Here is a 26,484-nt window from a genome sequence, read left to right as displayed (position 1 = left end):
CTATGGAAAGGTTAATTAATTATTTATTTACACTCTATTAAATTAAGTCCATATTCAATTTATTAAATTAGCGAATTCATTACACAGTTTATCGTTTATAAGCATGCTGTATTAATCAACATAAATATTAATATTGGCATACATTAAAATTACGAATGAGGGAGGCATGGCCTAGATTCCGTACCAGTAAGGTCCAGTTGTATATCACGTGGTTAAAGTTACGTTACAGCTACCGTTAAACTTTGACTACCAAAAAAAAGGAGCAAAATGGGTTGCACAAGTTAGGCGGACGTGGTACGGATTTAAAACATCATGAACATTTTATATGAAGAAGATTATGCTTCACCGTGTGGCGGACACGCCACGGTGAAGCATAAACTGCTTACCTCCTCGTACGTGGTACGGCCCGCGCTCGCCACTTGCTGGCATAAATCATCCCTTAGTATTCATATCTCCATGATGATAAAGTTTAAAGGTAAAATTTGCACAACTCAGTCATAATCGTCAAAAAAAATCCTTATTCATAATAAGATGTTCTTAACGATTTTACTTTTAGTAGAATTGTTAAAAAAATCTGAAGCTAGGCGGAAGTTAACAAACTTTGCCTATGTGTGTATTGTGTAACCCATTCTGCTTTTATCGGGGGCGTTTTAAGTTGAACTTAAAGTAACATTAACCACCGATATGATTATGGATGAAACATTCCACCAGGTGTTTCACTTTGGCAGGTCAAATTGTTTCAGCACCGTGCATATTTAAGTTTTACACGTTCGCCATTTTGAATTTGGTAAAAGTCTCGCAAATTGCTATTGCGCTGGAACCATGTCTCATTAACATTGAAATGACGAAATTTGACGTATATTTAAGTAAAGATATAATATACCATCTGCTCGAAACTTCAGTCTAGTGCTGACGTCACTAAAATGGCGGCCACTCGCATTAGCAATTTGCGGGACTTACATATATGGCGTCATATTACTTATAGCTTAACATACGGAACGCTAAATAAAACAGCACGGAACCTTATTTTGATTAAATTAAAGATTAGACATTGATAAATTGGTAAATAGCTTGTGAAATTATTGTAAAATTAAGCTGTTATCTTTGGTTGATGAAGCCTTGTGTATAATATTTTTAAATGATTTTCCATTATATAAAAAAGTACAGTGAAAGCCTAGTGATTAAGCCATCGTCTTCCTATTTTGGCGATCGGAGGTTCGATCCCGGGCACGCACTTTTTACTTTACGGAGTTATGTGCGTTTTAAGCATTTAAATATAACTTGCTTTAACCTGAGTTTCAGCCCGCAAAAATATTTGTTTGCAATGACCCGTCTAGCACTATGTTGTAGAGGTCGTTGGTCAAAGATACAATATTTATGTTACAAAGTCATGTACCGTCAATAAACTGCTACCTTTGGCATGGTATTGTCAAGTGACGTGAATAGTGTTTCTATCCTTGGGTGGGATGACCATAAATCACTGCCGCTCAGTTTTTGACCGAAAAAATTCGAAATACTCAACAGAGCAAAAGTTTTATGGAAAAAAAACATAATTAAACCGCGGTGGTTTACAAATAATCACTCAATAATTTTGGTCTCAAAAGTACACCCGAATTCAGTCAAGCCATTGGCTGGCATTTTGACAAAATATAACTTAACCAATAAAGGCAAAAGTCTCACATTTTTGCTAAATATATCAGTGTATTTTTAACCGACTTCCAAAAAGAAGGTGGTCCTCAATGCGGCCCGTTTTTTAAGAGGTACAAAGTATACCTGAATTCAGTCAGACCTGTGACGTCACCAGTATTTCCACAAATTATATTTCATAAATAGGGAGGAGTCCCACGTTTTCAATACATGCGTACTCCTGCTTCACTGTACCAAAAAATAAATGTAGCAAACATGCTGCAAACGTGACATGAAAACATAACACAATATGCAAAACATTTGGTCACCCTGCCTTTTATCCGCTATTTGTATGAACGCAGGTAGGTCGGGCTTTCAGCCTAGAAAAATGTTTTTCACCGTCAATCTATTTAATGGGAAGGTTGTATAAAATATAGGCCTTTTAGGAGAGAACAGAGATGCTTTATGAAGTATTTGTGTCTGAGGAATAACGTTGCCTTTGTGGCATTGTCCCGAAACAACGAGTAGGTTTTAATGGTTTAGGAGCTGGTGACTACTTTATTGAGCTGTGATAACCTAGTGATTAGTTCGTCTGTCTGCCTCCTAATCGGGGGTCAGGAATTCGATCCCAGGCACGCACCTCTAACTTTTCGGAGTTATGCGCGTTTTAAGTAATTACATACTTACTTATCACTTGTTTTAACGGTGAAGGAGAACATCGTCAGGAATCCTGCATGCCTGAGAGTTCTCCATAATGTTCTCAAAGGTGTGTGAAGTCTGCCAATCCACACTTGGCAAGCGTGATAGACTATGGCCAAAACCCTTCTCCCTCTGAGAGGAGACCCGTTCTCTGTAGTGAGCCGGCGATGGGTTGATCATAATGATGATGATGATGATGACTACTTTATTTAAGTAGGTATATACCACTAGATGATGCCACGTAAGTTTAAATTTTCTAAAAACCCGTGAAAAACTCGCAGGTAACCAGTTTGGCTTTAGATCAGGAGTCGGCACAAGAGAGGGTCTATTTGCAGTACAGGTTTTTGTGCAAAAATGCTTAGATATGCAGCAGGATGTTTTTTTTTACTTCATCGATAACGAAAAAGTATTCGATCGAGTGTTGCATTACCACTTAATTGCAATGCTATAAAATATTGGTTTGGAGGAGTCAAAATAAATGGCCGGAACATAAATATTAGATATACCGACAACATGGTCCTCATAGCGTCATCTGCTGAAGATATTCAGAGATTTGTCACCCGAGTGAACGAGTACAGTGAAAGAGCCGGTCTTAGGATGAACATCTCAAAATCGAAGCTCATTGTCATATCTAAGAATAATACTGACGACTTTGTCAGTATTATCACTACCAGGCCAAAAACTAGAAAGAGTGCATACGTGTGACAACTGGAATAGTGACCAGGACAGCCCGATTTGAATTGGCTCGAAGCACCTTTAGCAAAATGAAAAAAGTACTACATATGGCCTATACAAGGTAATGGTAAGAACAGTTAAATGTCTTACGATTTATTTTCGAAAACTTTAACCAAAAAAATCTGGTGCCGTAGACTTTACTATCGCTCGTTTACGATACGTCCTAAATCAAGTAAAAAAAGTACACCAGTTCTCATTCTATGACTTAAATATATACGTGATTTTCGCAAAGAACAATTATTTTGATACAGTTCAACGGAACGAATGAAAGCGGGATGTAGGTCAGATGAATATTGTTTTTCTTTCATTCGTATTTCGTTTCTACTAGTTACTAGTTTTGCATAATACGGTTGAAAATTTCATGATATACTTACTCATAATTCCAGAGGATTTTGTACTGGATACGGTTTTGTGGAGTATTTAATTAGCATACCTGAAATAGGTGTACACTGAAATTTATATCAAATCTACATTACTAAGTTAGATATAATAAAATGTACATACACAGTATATGTATTTATATATAAGCACTGATATAAAAGGATAAGCTGACTGACTGACTGATCAATCAACGAACAGCTCAAACCACAAAACGGATCGGGCTGAAATTTTGCATGCAGATAACTAGTATGACGTAGCCATCCGCTAAGAAAGGATTTTTGAAAACTCAACCCCTAAGAGGGTAAAATAGGGGTTTGAAATTCATGTAGTCACTGCAGACAAAGTCGCGAGCGTAAGTAGCTTTTCTACAAAAGAAATTATATCAAACTAATGGCTCAAACAAATGGCAAAGTCGTTTGCCTAATTTGGGGTGCCTACTCAATTGATTTTAAGATGACGTGTAGATCCTCGATTTTTTCATTTACAATTTAAGTACCTACCTATATTATTATTGATCGCTGTCTGAATTCCAGAAACGAATGGGAGTGACACCATAAAACCCTAAATTAAGTAATACGATTCTTATATTTTTCCTTTTGATGTCTCTCTGGCTTTTCTCGGTATTAACTCGGATCTCATTATTTTTTATGCATAAGTATAATATATTTTGAAATGTTATTAACATTTAAGGTACAGAATGCCAAAAATACTTACTCAAACAGCGTCAACACTTTCAAATAACTCTTTTACCGATGGCATAGTGTTACGTAGAATGAAATTCATGTTTATTTAGGGCCACTCAATCCCTTCGGGCTCTGCTACTGGTCCTTTCACCGCTTAAGCCTTGAGTTTCCGAGCTTATAGGGGCTTAATTTAACTAGCGGCGGTCATGCGGAGGCTAACAAACATTCTTTGACCTTTAAGTTCATAGCCCCCGGTGGAAACTCACCCTGAGTTTGACGCGTTTGTCTTTCTGTGGGTCTAGTATTTGTTTGTGGCTGGAAACGTCTGAATTACTTCTGATACAGATTACTTTATCATCATCATGATCAACCCATCGCCGGCTCACTACAGAGAACGGGTCTCCTCTCAGTAAGAGAAGGGTTTGGTTATCGCTGGCCAAGTGCAGATATATTATAGACTTCACACATCTTTGAAAATAGTATGGGGAACTCTTATAAATAATAATAATAAATAAATAAAATTGATTTATTTCAGGTTAACATACCCATAATAACAACTTTAAAATTAATAAAAGTAAAATACCAATACATAAAATAATTAATAAATAAAAAATAAAAATTAAAATATCTAGTACCTTCTGATGATGTTTTCTTTCACCGTTAAAACAAGTGCTATTCAAGTTTTTTATTTTTTCTTGACAGACACGATAGACAGACAGACAGAAAACGAAATGATCCTATAAAGATTCCTTTTTGCCTTTTGAAGTGCGGAACCCTAAAAAATAATATAGGTACATACAATCACGAAAATATCGGAAATAGAAAAAATTCAATCTCTCGTATTCCCTATACATTCCAAATACTCAAGGCGCAATACTACCAATAGAATATTTTATTAATAAAACCACTGAATTCCAACGTCTTCTGGAAAGTACCTACCTATTATACGAAAAAAATTAGAAATAGGTATATCTACGTAGCTTGGATCCAAACGGTAGAATAAAAATTAATGTGGACTGTAAACACAGTATAGTCTCGGATTCAAATGACTTTTATACGAGTGAACAAGAAAAGGTATTGAGATAAATACTGCGAGTATCTTTCGGTATTGTCTGAGGGACTTTCTGCTCGTATTTTGCTTTTACTGTATTGAGAATAGTAAAAAGATTTTTGAGTGAACATCGTAAGTTGATTGAAAACCGACCATTTTTAAAGGCTCGTTTGAATAATACTTATTTTTCTAATGCAGGCTTCTCTTCAACTTCGTCCGTTTTAAGTGAGATCCTGGATTCAATAATAGAAACCTGAAAACATTTTGCACGATAAACCAAAAACTATAAACCGTTTTAGAATGTACAGGAAAATTACATATACCCTTTCATATTATACACCATTTGATGTAGGTAGTAGCCAGTAGGTAATCTTACTTTGAAAGTTGAAAATCCTAATTATTATTTGTTCATGAACAAAATTTTTTTTGCTAGCTTTTCATAGCAGAGAGACAGACAGACGTGTGTCTGTCTGTCTTACTTTCACAATTATAATATTAGTATGGATTATTATCGAAATGTGGATTCTTTCTTTTCATCACTAAGAACTTTCAAAAGCTTCAATACGACAATACAGTATACAATTGGTAAAATTCAAAGTTTAAACTACCGATTTTCAGTCAGCTCTTTCACAGGGGCACTTTTACTGTGAGCTAAACCTGATGTGTTGCTGTTTTGTTGTACGTTCGGTTTTGGAAGATAAAATTCAGTTCTATTGCTTGGACCAACTACGATTCCCGGATAAACGCCGGTACGAATAGCAAACTGTCGATGCAGCCGATTCCTCGTGTAAAGTGACGAAATTGAATAGCAAATCCTACACGATACACGGAGCTAAGCGGATTTTCCACTGTAAAAATCCTGTAATAGATTTGAGCGGAAAGTCTAATATTTTTCAATGCGTTGCAAAGCAGAAGTGGTAAATGATTTGAAAAAACCGATCAAGTGCAAGTCGGACTCGCACATGAAGGTTCCGTACCATCTTATAAGAAATCAAATTTTTTATTTATTTTTAATTTTTGTAGCAGCCATTTTTTTTTTTTTATTTATTGTTAAAGCGGCAATAGAAATAGATACACATTCTGTAAAAATTTCAACTCTACCTATTACGGTTCACGAGACAGCTGCCTGCTGTCAGACAGACGGACGGACGGACGGATGAACGGACGGACGCTGGAAAAGCAACCCGAACCGATAAGTGTAAACTTAGGCACATGTGATATGACATCAAACGGTTCGGAAGCTGCTGTAGGTTCACACGGGACACAAGATCGTGGAGTATGCAAATCCCAACTAAAGACTTATGTCCAGCGATGGAATTCCATCAAAGACATTTAATACTGAATGATGTCCACGACTTTGTCCGCGTGGATTTAGGTTTTTAAAAATCCTGTAGAAGCTCTTTGATTTTCGGGGTAAAAAGAAGAGTCCTTCTCAGGCAACTAGCTATCTTGGTACTAATAGTTAATCCCTGCAACTTAGTCCATGTGGATTTAGGTTTTTAAAAATCTCGTGGGGACTTTTTGATTTTCCGGGACCAAAAGCCTATGTATTTCTTCGGAATGCAAGCTGTCTATGTACCAAATTTCGTCAAAATGCTGCTGCTAAAAGCTACCAGTCAGACAGCCATACATCTGCATTTAAACCATTAGTATGAATTATATTGTATGTATCTTCCATCCATCGGTTGAGATGACGATAACGATAAGGTTTGATACAAAAGTTCCACGTGGATAAACAGCTTTTCAATTTGCTCAACTTCGATACAAGTTTGCTTCGATGCCTCCTATTTGAACTTGTCTGGTTTTCAACAAGTTAGTTCCTGTTATTAAGAGATGTGTGTTTTTAGAAAACTAGGAAGGTGAGCAGGAGGATAGGATTTGTGAATAACATGATACGATACGCTTGGTGGGTACAAAAGAGTCTCGATTTCTTTAAAGTATCTCTGAAATGTTACACCCTCCATCTCTTTAAGTGAATACGAAATACACAACATTCGCTTCCATCATCATGTTTCAAAAGAGACTTCTGCTTTTTAGTGTAAAATGACAAAAATCATTAGATCGTTCATCACGCTTCCATCTCCTTTAACGCAGCATTTACAATTAAAGCGTTTCTCGCAAAAGATAGAAGGAATATTAAACGTAAAACCAAAAAGGGTCGCAGCCAGCGAACACAGAAAAGCACAGCGAAGCTCTACCGTCCCGTAATTGAATAATTCCGTTAACGAAATGAAACTGTTAAGGAGTGGAAATTCTCAGACAATTCCGTCCCGCTAGATGCATAAAGAATTTTATCGAGCCCCTTCAAGGATATTAAATTATATCTAGATGAGTGCGCCATTGATAAGGTGTTTTTTGCCTCATAAAAATAATTCTTACTCAGTGTCAATTTAATAAAGCAAATGCCAGCAACTTTTCTGTCTCGTTCGTCAATCAAAGATCTTATTAAGCACTAAGCAGTGGAAGAACTTAAGCAGTTTACTTACTTTATTATTCCGTTGATTGGAATGAATCAACGTTCATTCCAATCAACGGAATTCAATGGAATCAACGAATGATCACATCACTGTAAATTAATTCAAGAGAATCAGTCTGAGGAGCTGAAATATTGTAAGGCCTACATAAATGGTGTAGATATCTAAATGGTACAAAACATTACAGTCTGCGTTTCTTTGTGTAACTGAATCAATGCAATTTATTATTTCACTATGAAGGTTTATTTTATTAAATTTATACTAAATGAACAATGCTCACGGGATAAAAGTAGCCTATAGTCTGTGATAGGACGAGATGGCGGGATATGAGGCGGGAGGATGCCCCCCACTCCCGCACGTCCCCCGCGCTATCCCACACCGGAACCACGGGGGCTGTTTGGGTGTGCGGGGCGTTCCTACTCCGGTTGCCATTTCAACCTGTCGCGAACTATATCTATATAGTATATCAGAGAGAAAGATATAATAGGAAGCTTTTATGGATACCTTTCACAGTCTATTCTAAATTGCGATCCATAGTCCATAATCCACGATTAAAACGTCATATTATTATTTCGCTATGTTTATTGAAGAATGTATTTTACTATTTTCCTTTAGGACCACAAAGCATCTTGAGAATTTACACTACTTACGAGTATTACGTGAATGCACAAAGGGTTTTGCTTACTCACGTGCATACCACTGAGGTGTGAAAATATGCTTTTCATCACACAAAGTCGTATTTTATGCCACGTCATATTTGGTTAGCTGACTAGTCTCTTCTAGCAAAGCGCATTCCATCTCAAAATTATTCATTTCTATTAGGTATGTTTGACATATTATTTATTAGTAGTTGGCTTCGATCAATATAAGTACGATGCGTAAATTTTTAAAAAAGACTCGCAATAAGGTTTGCGCTATGTGTCAACGGTCATGTCAAAAGTCGGTTTACATACTAAATCATACTTTTGACATGACAGTTGACACATAGGGCAAATAATTGGCGAGTCATTTCTCAAAATTTACGCATTAAACTTGTAAGAGTTGAAATAGTACTTTACTCTTAGTTTAAGTCGTCGGAAGGATCTGGAAACATATCATCATCATCATCAACCGATAGACGTCCACTGTTGGACATAAGTCTCTTGTAGGGACGGCACACGCCACACGCCACGGTCTTGCACCTCCTGAATCCAGCGGCTCCCTGGACTGGTCTGATGTCTTCCGTCCACCTAATGGGGGTCTTCCAAAGCTGCGACTTATGGTACGAGGTCGCCATTCCAGCTCCTTAGGACCCCGACGTCTATCGGTTTTCCGAACTATATGCCCTGCCCATTGCCACATCACCTTCGCAACAACGCAACAATGGGTTGTTAGCTATTTTAGTTAGTTTAGTTCTCCTACGGATCTCCTCATTTCATTAGATCACGATCCGGAAGCCCACCGCAACGTTATCCCAAGAAAACTTCTACCAATACGTGTGATTAACCTAATGAATGACCTAAAGAGAGAGAAAAAACAGACAATAACCGAGGTCTACGTAGAGCCCTCGAAGAAGAAAAAGCAAGTACTTAGTCAAACAAAAAAATACACAAAAAAATTGTGATAACTGACAAGCAAATAGGCCAACAAACATTCATTTAACAGCACAATTTCCAGACGGGTAATTTCCATAAAGATTTCATTTATTAGACACTTCCCTACTATCTCTTGAACCAACGAATGGATTTAAATGTGGTTTTCATTATTCTTTGGAGCATTGTTTGACAAAAATAACGGTATAAAAACGCTGATTGAAAATTTTGTATGAAAACTGTATGAAAAACTTGGCTAATATGACTAAGTTTAGTAGTACCTACTTTGAATAAATGATTTGAATTTTAAATTTTATAGCTACTTACGTATATTATTATTATTTCATTATTTCCTCTGATTTTATTAATTTTCTTGGACTAATAGGTATCAGGTATCTTCTCAATTATAAACATTAATTGTCGATATGAATATTGACGACAATTTATTCAATATATCAACCACAAAATGAGACGGAAATTCATTTCTTATTCATAGTTCGTTACACGCGTACCGCTCTTGAGAAAAAATATTGTATTGTTTCTCTACATCTTAGGCCGGCAGGCGATCGTTTTATTTGGAACTAGTGCCCCAGAGTATTACATGTTTAATGTGTACAAGTCCCAGATCGAGTTGAATTTATGGACGTCCTATTGTCGGGTAGCAAGGCCTTTGCACGTCTCTTGACGATACAAAACAAACGGTGGTGGTTTATCGACAACACGCAACTTTATGTCACGAATATTTATGGTGGATAAAGCAAGCTTTAAGCTCATTTCCCACTACGGGATGTAATATATATTATAGTCCGGTCAAAATAAGCACTTTAGGTTACAATAATTCGCATAGAACTAAAAACGAATGTTGGGAACACCATATTGACTATAATATTATATTGAATATATTATAGTATAGTATCATAAATAAATATAAATAAATAAATAAAAACATTTTTTTTCAATAAAACTTTTGCAAGTAGGTACTTTTGAATCGTCAAATGCATCTACCACTTGTTCGGAATGCCTTTCCTACCGAGAAGAACCAGCAAGATACTCGGCGATTATTATACTAGACTATGGCTGATGTCCGCGACTTCGTCCGAGTGGATTTACGTTTTTCAAAATCCCGCGGGAACTCTTTGATTTTCTGGGATAAAAAGTAGCCTTTGTCCAGGGTATAATCTATCTCCATTCTAAATTTCAGCCAAATCCGTCCAGTAATTTTTGAGTGATTGAGTAACAAACATCCACACTTTCACATTTATAATATTAGTAGGATTATTGGTTTGTGCTTTAATCACGTCGCAACAGAGCAACGGATTGACGTGATGCATTGGTATAGTTAAAGACTTGGAAAGTGGCATAAGCTACTTTTTATCACAAATATATCACATTTCCCACGGGATTTAAAAACTAAATGGACGCGAACGAAGTTGTGGGCATCAGCTAGGCTGTCTATAAACTGAAGCATCATACAGTGTAAAAGTTATGAACGCTAATATATTCCAGATGAGTGGGTGTCATTTATTAGTTTTCGCGTTGGTAAACTATGGGTAAGTATCTATACGAGTAGAATATAGGACCGGCCGGCCTTTAGATAGGCGATCGTATCGGCAGCGGCGCATTGATGCATAAAATGAGTTTAATATGCCGAACAAGGCCCACGGGTCCGCGATATAGCTGGAAAGTATCGCATATTTAGATGAAATCAGTTTAAAATAGCTTTCTGTCACTTGATAGATAAAAAAGTGAAAAAAACATGGCTTAAGCGTTTAAAGTGTGTGGATCATTATTACGTGTCTTACCACACATTATCATCATTCATAATCATGATCCTACAGGTTTTTTGTAAACATTCTGACGTAATTACGATTCAGAAAATTTTCCTTTCGAAAACAAACTTTTCCATTTGTGGGTCTGTATTGTCTGGTTATAAAATAATGTAATAACACATTTTTCTGCAATATCCGGTGCTATAAACTTTTCCAATTAGTAACATGAAATTGAATCAGACATATCAATTTGCCTTGCTTAATAAAACGTAACCTTTACCTAAAACCAAGAAATATTACCATTTATCACACTTTCTCTTGAAAAATTCACGCGCAACAGTGATAAAAACGAGGTTATACGCAAATTAGGCCCGTCTACATCAAAGAGCGTTTACCTTTAATAAGTCCGGGGATTCTCACAGCTCCTGAGAAAAAATCGTTTGAGTTTTCTCAAAATTTTTCTTAATTTTCGTTCCTACACAAAAGTAAAATAGTAACAGGGTCCTGTTGGTACTCTTCAGGTATGGGATCCTAAAACAAAGTAATGTAATTAACCTAAAACAGTTATAAATCTTATTTTATCTGTGTTTGATTAATCGAAGGCCTAATCTAATCTGATGTTTTTTATTAATACTAAGTAGGTATAAAGTAACTAGATCATGGCGGTTTCTGGTAGGTCGATTTTGTGTATCCGCTTTCGGTTTTTATAAAGTTAACTAGCTTATGCTCGCGACTTCGTCGTCGTCGTTGAATTTTCTAAAATCCTTAGCGGATGCTTACATCATAATAGCTATTTGCATGCCAAATTTAAGCCCGATTTCTCCAGTAGTTTGAGCTGTGCGTTGATAGATCAATCAGTCAGTCAGTCACATTTTCATTTTATATATTTAGATATTATGATTCACAAAACCTATATTATTATAACTAATAGCTATGCCTACTGACTACAAACTAACCAATGTGGCTAATTCCTTGGTACACAATCTCTAAACTAAACTAAAATAATATCACGTCTAAATCTATTGCTATCCCTTTCATAATGTTACTTGCAGAAAAGGAAAGCACTAGATTTAGACCTGTTAATTTAGTTTAGTTTAGAGATTGTGTACTAGAGAATCAGCCCCATTGAACTATTTTCTTGGTTCAACGCAGTTTCAGCCCTCGATAACATTTACAGTGTACCTACATTGGTCATTGTATCATTTCATATTACAAACAACGATTATCATGAAAGAGACTCGTAAATAATATCAGAGTACAAACGAGCAAGTACACAATGATAAAATACATTTTTGTTTTTACTACTCAATGAAAACGCGAGTGCCGCTCAGTCGTACCATTGTCATTAAACATGATTTATTACACCATATTGCGTAGGTATCTCTTATTTATATGATTCAAAAATTATCCCATATTTCACACGACAGGCTTGTGTATTTCACGGAAAAAGGGTTCGGCAGATTATAAAATCAACAGCTGTTAATAACATTTAAAACTTACCTAATACTAATAATTTAAACTTTATTTGACATGTATATGCCACGCATCCGACCAGTTGTTTGAGCTGCGTTGATAGATCAGTCAATCAGTCCCCTTTTCCTTTTCTATATTTAGATAAGAAGCACGAATGTATACTAAAGACGGATTTCCGAAAGAAAAATAGACTCTATACATTGTGATAAAAGTTATTTTCCTATGACATAATCAACTAGAGAAAACGTGCCAAGCGAGAGCTACAGACTGGCATGGCGGTGTCCCACTCGCACGCTAGGGTAACCATGATTTTGTGTTTTACATAACAGACTTCCAGAAAATGAAGATATATTTGACATTTTGATATTTTAACAGGACTCTCAATACAAAAAGAATCTTAACGTCAAATATTATTCATATCCTTAATTTAACATTTCCAATTGGACAATTGAAAATTTTATTAATGAGCTGAGTGCTGCTGGTTTATACTAATAATAAAATTATACGCGGGACAAATTAGGTAAAAATACTTAAGTATTAAATTCGTTAATGGCAATTTTTGTATATGATAAGCTCAACCATTCCATGTGATTTAATAGATGTGATGTAATGTAATAGAGTTTTGAATCTTTTGATCAAGGTAAACAAGGTGGCACGTCATTGGTCGTATAAAATATACTCGTACCTATGTAATATTTGAAAAATTAAAATAAATAATTAGATTCTTAAATTATATTTATTTATAAATGATAAGCAAGCTTGGGAATGAGTTGCTTAACAGCTTTGTTATAGTTCTAATAAGTTTAATTTATGATTTTGTAAAGTGGTGATAATAAAAAAAAATACCCGACTGAGTTTGTTGTGGGCTCTTCTCAGACCTGGGCGCGTTTGGAACCCTTGTAGCTTTAGTTTTAAGTTTGCGAAATAATTATCAACACTATATCATACAAATCCAACAACTGCCAATCGAAAAGAGTAATTTATTACCTACTAGCTGACCTACCCCGGCTTCGCTCGGGTGGAGTTTAGAAAATTGAGGGGGAGGTTGAATTAATTTTTTCTCGCCGTAAGAACCATCCCCGTACTTCAAGGAATATTATGAAAAAATAATTAGCGAAATCGGTTCAGCTGTTTTCGAGATTTGCGATGAGCAACACATTTAGTGATTCATTTTTATATTATAGATTTTGAATAAATCATTTGACTTTGACTTTAATTTATATAGATACTTATTTAAAGTGTAGGTACTTGAAAATAAGGCTAATTTTAAATAAGCAATCTAATTAGGGTAAGCCACGGAGGCCATGTCTCGAGATCTTTTTTGGTAAATTCGGTGGGTAACTTAAACAAAACACTTGAGTAGAAAGTTTGTTAGAAATGGGGAGTGCTTTGAGACGGAGTGGTCTACTTTAGAAGGAGCACTTTGGAGAAAAGTCTGCGGATTCGCACGGTACTGGTAGTTTGAATTAATTTAAATTGATTAAGTACGTACTTAGCACTTACCTGCCGGGGTTAGAAAAATAATAAAGTTGAATTTTGTAGAGTTACTTACTTTTATGTTAACTCTGGATAGCTCTGGATTTATCCATTTACCTCTAATGGAATGCTACAAGAAGGCTAAGAATTGCATTACATTTTATCATACCTTTTTCAATACAATTTTCTGTATTAAAAAAGGCATGGTTCTAATTAACAAAACACTTACTATATTTAAAAAAAGAGCAGAAATTGGTGCAGCAATAGAGCAAGTTTGGTAAATGAATTGCCTAATTATTATTGAATGTTGGATCAACACACACGCGCTATTTTAATTATAATCTCGGTTGGCATTGATATGATTTGATAGATAATGATATTTGTTTTTAGGAAAATAATAGGTTAGTTTTAACAACCTGTTGACTTGCCACTTACCCTATGTTAGTACCTACTTACAAACTAGCTTACTCTATTTAAAATAATAATCCTAGAAGATTCCTAGAAGCTGACACTATCGGTTATCAGGACGGGTATAGTTCGGAAAGTGAGTGGGAGTGAATTCCGTTTCGCAGAGAATAAACTCGCTTGCGTCTTGGTAGCGTTAAAATTGACTAGACTAGCGCCGCCCCAATCGAACACCTCTTCCAAGGTCAAATTAACGCGTTCTACCAAGGCCTGTCTGAGCTCAAGGATCTCAGCTCCACTAGTACGGGGACTGGATATGTATCTCTCTGTAACGGTGATGTCGTCTATACTATACCTACCTACTATAGTTTTATCCACAGTCTGATCAGTAAGTCCATTAATCTTAAAAGGCGCTTGGTACTCAGACTATGATCTTAATTAAGTAGTTAATAATATATAAAAAAAACAAAAATATCAATCTGATGGATTAAAGAGCTTTTTTAGAAAGTAGATTAAACATTACTTGCAGGAATCTATTAAAATATGATGGCGCAGCAAGTTAAAAGAGAGATATTTTCATTCAATTCCGCAGTCGGCTCCGTTTTTACGCGTTTTGCTTTTATTTTAATCATACTAAAGACGCGGCGAGTGAAATGTTTTACATTTATAGTATAATTCAACATCCATTATGTTTTTTATAAAAAATAATAAGTTATTATGATTTATGAATTAACGCCCTGACTTTTCAACGCAGACGCCCTAAAAAAACAGCTCCAACAAAAATCGGATAAAAGGCCGAAACTCAATACCGCGACCCGATGACGCGTCGTCAATAACTAATATAATTAAAAAAATAAGAACTCGACTACCTTGCTAAAAACGAACTATTGAAAAGGGTACCATACTACTGCCATATTCATTTTTTCACTCAGAATGATATTGTAAGGATTCTAACAATACTACCCCCACACCATATCCTTTGCCTTCCTCATCCAGCCATCCGATTTAACTAAATTAGGTTGCTTTCGTCTCCTGCGAATCTCTTCATTTCAGATCTTACGTCTCTTTTTACCCGAAACATAGATTTCTGCTACGTAGACCGTAAGAAAAAAAAATGTTCTTACCATTGCTTGCAAAACAACTCTGAATAATTGTAGATCAGCCGTTTGTTAGTTATTTTATAACAGTAAAAAATATCTTTTCAATCACCACAATTATTTTCAGTCTACTTAATTTCAATGTTTTGGCACTGACATAAATCTAAAAATATTAAAACTATAAGCTTGTAAAGTTTTATTTGAAGTAACAGGACCAGCTTATTTTATTTTATCCTCAAACGAAATTGGGTAGTTAGATCATATTATCAAGTATCAATAGAGTCACTCCAAAGGGTCCTTTAATATGTCAAGGTCCAATATCCTTTAAACTGTTAGGCTCTACTAAATTGGTTTTCAGTCAACATCGATTATTATTGAGTGAAATAATTTGTTATTTTACCTTGTTTGAATTTGGATAATGTGTTTTCATTCTGTTTCCTTCCAAATTGCCTCGGTCGTGTAAAAATAAGATTTTCTTTTGGTTTACCATATTTTGTGTATCCCTACTGATTGTTGACAATATCCTCTTCCTTAACTGAATTTGTGTTTCGGACGCTCGTAGAGATTTAATCACGATAGTCAAAGAGACCACCATCCAAATGGCTTCGATGGCTGACCGTAAAAAACAAAATTATTTTTGTGAACCTTAATCACAGTGAATGGTAACAGTGATTGAGTTTCTTCATTCCTTGATAATCCGTTCTTAATATTTATATGGTGTTCCAATCACGACGTTTGCTTGTCTATATTATGAATGCGAATGTCACATTACTTGCTTTAAAAAATCATAAAGGTCCCAGATTGTCGATTTAAGCTAGTCAGTAGCTAGAATCTATTTGGACGTAATCTCTCAGACTACAATCGCGGTGGCGACAAAAAGCCCATTATCTACTAGTCTCCTCTTGTTAACGGGCGCGCTTCCTTTTAACTTTGACTAAATCCGTTTCAGGAACTTTTATTGATAAATTTCCGCGACCTTTTCGGAATAGGTATAGCGCTTAAAAGAATTTAAATCCAATTACTCAGCGCATCTACGGCAATATTTCTGAGAGTCTAGATAGAAGTTATCAAATGGATTAATATCATATCCATAACAAAAATGGATGAAGCAAATAAAGACCAAGGGCACAATTTAAAAGCTTTTTTAATTTTATCCGTGAACACCAATTTAATTCTGAATAAATCTAACTAACTAACGATAACGGCCATAAGGTATTTTATTGGAAGTTTTCACATAAGTTATTCAAAGGTGCATATTTACAAATTCGCAAAAGAGTGGGCCTACCGAATGCGAGTGGTTAGTACTTAACTGTCGTAATTATAACATGCTCATAACAATTAACGCCGAAGAATACACTATTATCACAGAAAAAGACTTGTAGGTATAATTACTTGTGTTACAAAGAACCTCATCCATCGAGGTTGCTTGTCTCCCTCGAAAATAGGGGCTCACACATTTGAAACTGCGAAGCCGAAGTTTTGCAACTAGGGAGCATTGCAACACCGCAAGCGACAAGCGAACACAAAACTTGCGACACACTTTCGTTTTCGTCTCTACTTTGACCTGGCATTATCACGTTGAGTCTTTTGCAGCTCCTAGTAACCTGCCTCTGCTGTTGCGATGCCGAAGCAGGTTACTAGGAGCTGCAAAAGACCGCTCGAATGGAATTTTTGAAAAACAGCGAAGGAGTGGAATTTCTTAAAATATTGAATTTACTTCTTCATTTTGACCCGAAAGTCCAATTATACCAATTTTCATAGATTTAACTTGAAAAATGATGGACTTTCATACAAACTTAGCTTATTTAACCTGTTTGAGGCATGCGTTGATATTACGTGTGTCAATCAGACTCTTTATAGATAGAAGAATATTAAATTCAATCCTTTGAGACCTGTTCACTTTCAAGCAGGTATCGGAGCCGATCACTCTGATCGGATATCGGTTGTGGTCATTAACTGTTCAATAACTATTCTCTTTGAATACTTACTCATTACCGACCCTTTAGATCGGTAATGAGGTCCGTAGAATCGTTCGTTACCAGTCGTAACCTTTCTGTTACGATCTGCAGTCCAAACACAACCAGTGCGACAAACTTTCTCGCGGCTTTTTCATTGATAAAGCGTTGCAAATGCCGCGGGAGAGATGTATCGCACTGATTGTACTTGGCTTGCTTAGAGTTACTCGCAACAAATAAATCCGATCACACATCAAATTTTTCAGGCAAGTTTATGTATTTTATTCTCTTTCGTTATGAGTTCTCATTCTCTGCGATTCTTGTGATCTCCGCTAGTGACTTTCGTTGACGGCTATACGTGCACACACGTAGACATACGTATTTGTTGTGGAACGGATTAAGTCCTTCCGCTTATTGGGAACTACCACGTAGACGTGTGCCCTCCACTCGTTCCACCACTCGTACCATTTTGTACAATGTGTTTTTAGTCCAAGAATAAATCTAGCGGAATTTCGAGTGCGGAAAAAAGTGCGCGGAGATTTTCTTCAGCGTTTTTTCCGAGCAGAAAAGAAGCTTCTCTAAAACCTTACGACACACTCAAGCGAAAAATCGCGCGCTTTTTTCGCGCGGTCACGAAGTTCCTCAAGATTTTTTACCTAAACTTATAGCGCTAATCTGAAAAGTAGGTTTATAACCATTTTATTTAAGTTTTTAATAACTAATATGATAAAATTTCTTCGAAAAAAGGTTCGACAAAAATATTATATCAAAAGTAACATAGTAGGTATTATAATCTGAAAGAATGCTCGACTACTTTTCTAAAATTCAAGAAGACATTAAAATTAACATGGTATTAAGTTTTAGCGATGAAAATATTGTTACTTTATTTAATCCATAATATCGTCGGGAGCCTAATTCAGTTTATATTGGCATAAAACTGTTTCAGCCATGATTCTGTTTGGATAAGATTAAAGGAAAGGGTTCGAGCAATTTAGAATTTCCTTTGAAAATAAAAGCTTTAAGCGAATATTTTGTTTCATTATTAATTTTAGTCGAAAATTCAACGGTTCAGACGGTTTATTTTTAACGTTAACTGTGAGTATTGGTAAAATAAGGATTATTGATTAATTTTCCATGTAATAAAACAATAGCTAAAACATTGACCAAAAGATAAATACTGATTGATGAAGGTCAATGATAAAATCCTTTTGAACCTCTATAAAAATAATTGATAGTAGGTAAGTAGTAAGTACACATTTGAATCAATAGTCTTTACGGTCAGTTACTGAGTAAATATCTGATCGGATACACAGCGTAAGTTTTCAAGTGAGGTTATTTTAAAATAGCTCAGTCTTTGCCTGTAAGAAGTTAATTCTGCCTTTTTATTCTGACGAGGAACAACAGAAAAAGGAAACATCTTTGAACCCTTTCGATTCTTTGTATAGGATCTTCATAGGATGGATTCCAAATGCTGGAGCCGTATTTTAATAAGCTACAAATGAAGGCATAATAAACCATTTTAAGGGCCAGACACGACATAAAAGGTTTGTAGTTGCACCAGATAAAACACCTAGTAATAAATAGCTTTTACCGACTATTCCATCTATAACAATAGTTTAAATCGATAATAATGCCTAGGTCTCGGATCTCATCAACTTCATCCAACAAAAGACTATTCTCTTAATAGCCTTTTGCTGATATGATATGAAGTCTGAACCGAATTCATACTAATATTAATATATTCGTACATATCTTCTATAATATAAAAATGAATCAATAAATGTGTTGCTCATCGCAAATCTCGAGAACAGCTAAACCGATTTCGCTAATTCTTTTTTTTATAATATTCCTTGAAGTACGAGGATGGTTCTTACGGAGAGAAAAATTTAAAAATTTGAATCGACTGTTAGGCGGAACGAAGTTCGCCAGGGTAGCTAGTTATTCATATTTATCTCTCCCGTGTTTGAAATGTTAAATATAATCACATTTTATATTCTGTATCCACCTGTGAGCTAACATTAAACAAATTAATCAATCATTCTAGATTAATCAATCATTCTGCTAAGATAATGTCCATGTTACTAATGCTATCCATCAGATTGGCATTAGTCCTACCCCCTAATCTGATAATGTATAGCCATTTCGAAGAAAAACGACATTAGTGAAAAAGCGAAAAGCATTTCAGTTGGTCAGCGTCAAATTGGACGAGCCGATAGGTACTTTTTCTTAACTAAGTTAGGTTCAATTTTCAGTTAAAACATAGGAACGTTTTTCGATTTCAAAAGCTAAACTTTATTGGGATAATTAGACTCTCGGCAAAATTATCTAAGTATATATTATACTAGTTGATGCCCGCGACTTCGTACACGTGGATTTAGGTTTTTAAAAATCACGTGGGAACTCTTTAATTATCCGGGCTAAAAAGTAGCCTATGTCCCTTTCCAGGTCTGACACTATACCCATGCAAAAAATCACGTCGATTCATAGACTAATTATATTACGATTCGTTGTGTGTTGAAGTTTATCTCATCAACGATTTTGATAGATTTCGAGTATAGAAACTTGATAACGACAGAGTAATATGAAATTTCAAGACTTAAAGTCGAACTTACCTACTAACGATTTTTGTTTTACGAAATTTTCACTTAGAAACGGTCTGTTGATGTAAAAATTAATTGAATGTAATATTGTTTCAATAATTGTAATCTATCAACGTTGTCGATAAGTGCAAAGTCGTACTAACCCTACTAGAATCATTTTAATATCTGTCTGGCATAACAAATAGATAATAATATGTCTCGTTAGTCTTCGTTATGCGCCTACTATAAGTTTTATAATGAAAAGACATTTAATATACCTACCTCCGTGCCACGTCCTGAACAATTTCCATTTATATGGCGCATATGAAACAATTTAGCCAGAAAAGTATACCGAGTCTCATTGGGCAACGCTCAAGGAACGAACTGAAATCTGGAAGGTCGAAGGCTCATTCGCCTATTATACTATTTTGTTGTATTAAGTACCAACTCATAACATAAACTTTCCAGTTAGTTAGATGGGAAAAAACCATCCCCATAGCCTTATAAAACGCCGCTTAGGCCTTTACCAGACACGTCATACATTTTAAGATTGGGGTGAAAATAAATTATGATACAGAGCTTTACGCCCTAAGTAATAAGTAAATAGTTATTTTTACTACGTTTTACGTGTGAATAAAACTTCTAATAAAATAATCATTGCCGTAACGCCCTTTACAGCTGTAGTAACGTGTGATACGCAGGACGAAAACATTTTACGACGTGATAAACTCTTTTATAAACACACGCACTAACGCCCTAACGCAATGATACGTTTTTATGTAAATTAATTTCGGCCGTTAGGGTATTTGTGCTCTCATCCGTAATTTTACGGATCCGTGAAACAAATACGAATCGAATGTACGTATTTGTATGACGGCCACTTCGAAGAATCCCGAATACGAACCGAATACGGATGAGTACAAAAAGTACGCACAAACGCCCTTACGTGAAAAATCCTAATGACTAAACAGAAATATAAGACACTTCGGCCACCTTTAGTTTGTCCCAATTACCTTTCTGTTTTTAAAACGGAATAAAAAATTCCGTTTGATAAAAAAACTCCCGTTTTTCTTTCGAATCCGAACCATCACGTATCGACACGTTGAAACCATTTCCAATTTGCGTAAAACCTGATTGCGTCCAGGACCTTTCGTTTAATTTAATTACGTTATCGGGCACGTCCCTATCGCACCCCTGGGTCTTACCTGCCGTTTCATCTACGTCTCCTTTTTACCTTAGAAAAGCGGTTTCAGGATAATATAAGTAAAGGGCGGAAGGCAACTAACGACTTCTGACACGTGATTGTAGTACATAAGAAAGTCTATAACTGGAGATGCTTCCATACTAATATTATAAAAGTGAAATCTATCTATATATTAGGTAAAATGAATATAAATAAATTACCTAAACTTTTACAAGTAGGTACTTTTGAATCGTCAAATACATTTACCACTGGTTCGTAGCAAAGCGGTTTCAGGATATAAGTAAAGGGCGGAAGGCAACTAACGACTTCTGACACGTGATTGTACATAAAAATGTCTATAACTGGAGATGCTTCCTTACTAATATTATAAAAGGGAAATCTATCTATTTATATTTATACCTATATATTAAATATAAATAAATTAATGAAAATAAAATAATTTTTTATTCAATTGTATTTGACGATTCAAAAGTACTTGTAAAAGTTTTACAAGTACTTTTGAATCGTCAAATACATTTACCACTGGTTCGGAACGCCTACCTGTTCTTATCATTGCTCATCTATTCAATAAATTTTGACGTTTGCTAGGTATAGTATAATAGTGATGAACTTGCATCCTGGAGACGGATATAGGCTACTTTTTATCCTGTGTTTGTATGTATCAAACATCGAAATATTTCGATGGTGTCAAAAGATTTTTCAATCGTCCAACAATTTAAAAATATATATAAGTTTTTAGGAACGGTGCAATAATACAAACACTGAACAAGCATTTCATTTGTTATTTAATTGCAAAATCGATAAAAAGCCGTTCTTCCCATCCTTATTGCAACCTTACAACCATACAATCAATTTCGGCTTACGTTCAGGAGATTTGAGGTAATTTAATTATATTATCAAACGGCTGCCTGTCAGCTTCGCTGAGCCAACCCAGTCGTTTCATACATGCTACCATTAAACCTTAGCAGTTTGAGGGTATATAGAACTGAATTTCGATAGAACTGAAAGATTCCGACGAATTGAGAACCTCCCCCTTTTGTTTGAAGTCGGTTAAAAATATGTATTGTTTGTAACATTCGCACGTTGCCGCGTATGAGTTTACTAAAAACTACTTACGCCTTCAATCGTATTACCTACATCATCACTCACCACCAGACGAAATCGTAATCATAAGGGCTAACTGGCAGGCACCTTTAAGGGTGCCTATCCGCTGAAGCGGGACGGTGCTGAGATATGTTCGGCAGATCAAGCATGCTATTGGGAGATGACATTATTAAATTAAAGCATCAACTCTCAGTAATATGGTAGGTCCATCGAACACATCCCCGCTCTACTTCACTTCAGTGGACAGGCACCTCAAGGTAGGAATATTATTATATTCCCTCAAACTTTGCATCACTATTGAACTCATTTTCCTAACAATTTATTACGGCAGCACAGTTTTCACAAAATAAACATTATAAAAACTACGTACAATTTAATGGGAAACGAGCTGACACTTTTTTTTTTTTTTTTTTTTTTTTTTATTCGTTATAGGCGCACGCTTGACCACGATCACACCTGATGGAAAGTGATGATATGGCCTAAGATGGGACGCGTTTGCCTAGAAGGTGCCTATTCACTCTTGTTTTAAAGATACCCGGATTATAATTGACAGGAAACACTGATTTAGGAAGAGTATTCCAGACCCTAGCCATGCGTATAAGGAATGATGACGCAAAGCGTTTCGTGCGCGAAGATGGAATGTTGACGACATAGGGGTGAAAACTCGCCCGGTGTCTTGCGGTACGGTGGTAGAAAGGTGAGGGAGGGACAAGATCGAACAGCTCCTGCGCACACTCTCCGAAATATATCCTGAAATATATACTTGACCTTTTTAGTCTACCATCTTTAATTTTTTCTTGAACTTCACTTGGAAATGAGGTCTAAGAATAGAAATGAATGGATGGGTTAGGGTCACGGCCTAGTTATACCTATACCTTTACTATAAATACGAGTATTTTACGTAAATCAATCTTTTTAGTAGTTTCAGGGAAAAATCAAGTAATGATATTTTTTTTACGTAAATCAATATTTTATAAAAATCAAGTAATGATATATTTTTTACGTAATTCAATCTTTTTAGTAGTTTCAGGGAAAAATCAAGTAATTATTTTTTGTTTTTTTAAAGAATATTAGCTAAGCTTTTCATGCTGACTAATATTCCCCTTTCCCCTCTAACTTAGCGTATAGCTTGTGCTAGGAGTAGGTACGACAATAGTGCAACGGGTGGGGTTTGAACCGGCGACCTTTCGGGAAATTAGCCAGGTAGGTATTAAAATATATCAAGGAACAATATTAGGGTGTGTCCGGATCATATAACATAACATTTTACAATAAATTACGTGGTTTTTAGCAGGGTGGACAATCAGTACCCATATTATAAAATATGAGAAAGTGTGTTTATTTGTTGGTTTATTGGTTTGTTGGTTTGTCCTTCAATCACGTCGCAACGGATCGACGAGATTTTTGCATGGGTATAGTGAAAGACCTGGAGAGTGACGTAGGCTACTTTTTATTCCGGGAAACTAAAGAGTTCTCACGGGATTTATAAAATTCTAAATCCACGCTTACAAAGTCGCGGGTATCAGCTAGTTCATCCATACTAATATTATAAATGCGAAAGTGTGTCTGTCTGTCTGTCTGCTAGCCTTTCACGGCCCATCCGTTCAACCGATTTTGACGAAATTTGGTACAGCGATAGGTTGCATCCCGGGGAAGGACATAGGCTACTTTTTATCCCGAAAAATCAAAGAGTGCCCACGGGAAGTTAACAACCTAAATCCACGCGGACGAAGTCGCGGGCATCCTCTAGTAATAATATAAAATCTTTAATAATAATCCGGACGCATTTTAACTTCGAATAATCGGATTCAAAAATAACCAACATAGAAAAGTCACTCACTCACTGCCTGATTCATTAACGCTCAGCCCAACCGTTGGAACTAGAGATGAAATTTCGCAGAGAAAGGCTTGATTTTTAGAAATTCTCACGGGAACAAAGCCGCGGGCGGTTGTCTTCCAGCCCACTAGACTGATGACTACAAGGTGGCGGGTGGTGGATAAGGAAGGCGAGTAGGTACCTTGTTTGCTGGCGCACTTTCGAAAAGGCCTATGACCTACACCTACAGTTGACTTATCGATTCAATGGCGGATGGTGAAGTTGGAAACAAACTATTTTTACGGATAGTTACATTCAAATAGCTTCCGTTTAATTATATCGATACGATACCTATACCGACATATTTTGAAATTTAATTCCAACCCTTGTAGATGTACGGGTAAATACGAATTCCCCTTGCATCCACTCTGGTGGGAGAAGCCGGTGGGTGCACGGGTAGTTCCCCATAATATCGGTTCGAATAATAAAATAACCGTAGTAAGATACGTAAAAAAGCTTACAACACATAGTTACAAACAAAGTACCGCAAAGCCTTACTTAGGCGAGTTTTTCTTCGGTCCTCCGCAAATAACGACAAAAAGTTTGTGTTCAAGTCGGTCCCAGCGTACTCGGCTAGAAAGTTATTACATCTCGACCAGCATCGTAAACATCTATGCGACTAGTATTTACGTATTTTCTTCTTACTACCGAGTACTACTAGATAAAATGTGCCTGGATCTAGAATGTAATATAATGGTAACAATCAAGATATCTAGAAGAGCTCTTGCCACCATAAATATTCCTGCGCTCATTGAGCCGGCAGGGATTAGTCGGGATGATGGCAAGAGACCTGATGGATTGACGCTGGTTCCCTGGGAACGGGGACGGGCGCTAATGTGGGACGCAACTTGCGTTGACACATTGGCCCCGTGTCATATCAGGAAGACAGCATCAAGACCGGGAGCCGCAGCAGAAACAGCTGAAAACGGCAAGCGGCGCAAGTATGCCTCTCTTATAGAGAGTTACATTTTTGTGCCGTTTGCCGTGGAGACCCTGGGGCCATGGAGTCTTAGTGCTAAAAATTTTTTACGAGACATTTCACCGCGATTAATAGCCTCAACTGGTGACAGAAGGGCTGGCTCATTTTTTGCGCAGCGGATCAGCCTGGCTGTCCAGCGCGGAAATGCAGCCAGTATTCTTGGCACCATTCCACGCGGTCATGATTTATATAGTAATTAGATAAGGCTAGCTTTAAGTATTATTGTATTAAAAAAAAAAAAAAAAATGTAACTAATAAAGTCAGACTATATTATTAAAAAAAAAAGATATCTAGATATAATATAAAAAGTAAAGCCGACTGACTGACTGTACAGCATCACATCAACGCACAGCTCAAACTACTGGACGGATCGGGCTGAAATTTGGCATGCAGGTAAGATAGCTATTATGACGTAGACAACCACTATGATTATTTTTTTGAAAATGCAACCCCTAAGGGTGTAAAGGGGGAAAATTTGTGTAGTCCACGCGGACGAAGTCACCAGCATAAGCTAGTAATATATAAGAGCCCCTGCCCCCTACACACTAGTGTTTTTTCAGCGTATAACACCTACGCGGCGTTCTCTTGGTCGAATCAAGTACCTATGCGTAAGGATCCGGAAACCCAGCGCATTATATTAATATACCAAGAAAACTTCTACCATTATTGGGATTAATGGAAAGAGTTCACGACTATCAGCAGTGAGGAATACGACGCAGAGATAGAGAGAGAGATAGGTACCATTGTACGGTTGACCTCAGAATTCGAGTAGCAATTCCGCAAAACGATTGCATGAAAAAGCAGTCGCACTTATGACCTTTTTCTGTAAACACGCCACACCGATGTGCGCACAGCCGTGCCCTGCAGTGTAAGTGAATTTGATTATTAAGGTGCAAAAGTTTTGGCCTGTGTCTGTACCTATTACCTAAGTTACGGAATATGATCAATTATTATGGTGCGAACTGCGAAGAGATATTGTGGAATTATTTGTAGGCAAGCTTTAGTCGACCGAACATAAAACCGATTACAAAGCAAATATTATATACGAATACGAACCTACTAAAAAGGCAGATCACGTAGAAAATAGAGAAATAATATCGTTCACGCTTAACGCTTTATCTCACTTGTACAGAATAGGCCCTGTGGGGGAAGTTATTCGATTTAAACCAATTAAATTTTTCCTTAAACAGGCTGTTCTTGGAAAAAAAATTAAAAAGATCCCTAGAGGTTTACGTGTTATTTACTTGGCTGATTTTTCTTTTTTAATCCTTTAACCGTAAAAAGGGATTATAGTACGACTTCTAAGGCCTTTCAATGATAGAATCACATTATTTTTGTAGCCGCATG

The 26,484-nt window shown here is 36.2% G+C and overlaps 1 protein-coding gene across 4 annotated transcripts in view; it reads right to left on the bottom strand.

Annotated features, from left to right (window-relative positions):
* Positions 1-26,484, bottom strand: part of LOC117985352 (potassium channel subfamily K member 2-like) — a 354,631-nt gene that overhangs the window by 275,798 nt on the left and 52,349 nt on the right. Inside the window, exon 2 of one of the 4 annotated variants that reach the window (XM_069501095.1) lies at positions 3,435-3,493. The exons of 2 other annotated variants lie outside the window; for them this stretch is intronic. The gene's annotated coding sequence lies outside the window, so the exon portion shown is untranslated. Of the gene's footprint in view, positions 1-3,434; positions 3,494-26,484 lie in introns of those variants that run through there. One more of the 4 variants, XM_034972047.2, reaches the window with a different exon arrangement.

Source organism: Maniola hyperantus, chromosome 9, assembly GCF_902806685.2.
Source record: "Maniola hyperantus chromosome 9, iAphHyp1.2, whole genome shotgun sequence".
Lineage (NCBI taxonomy): Eukaryota > Metazoa > Arthropoda > Insecta > Lepidoptera > Nymphalidae > Maniola > Maniola hyperantus.
Note: the sequence above shows the minus strand (reverse complement) of the source record. Positions and strands in the feature narration are given on the sequence as shown.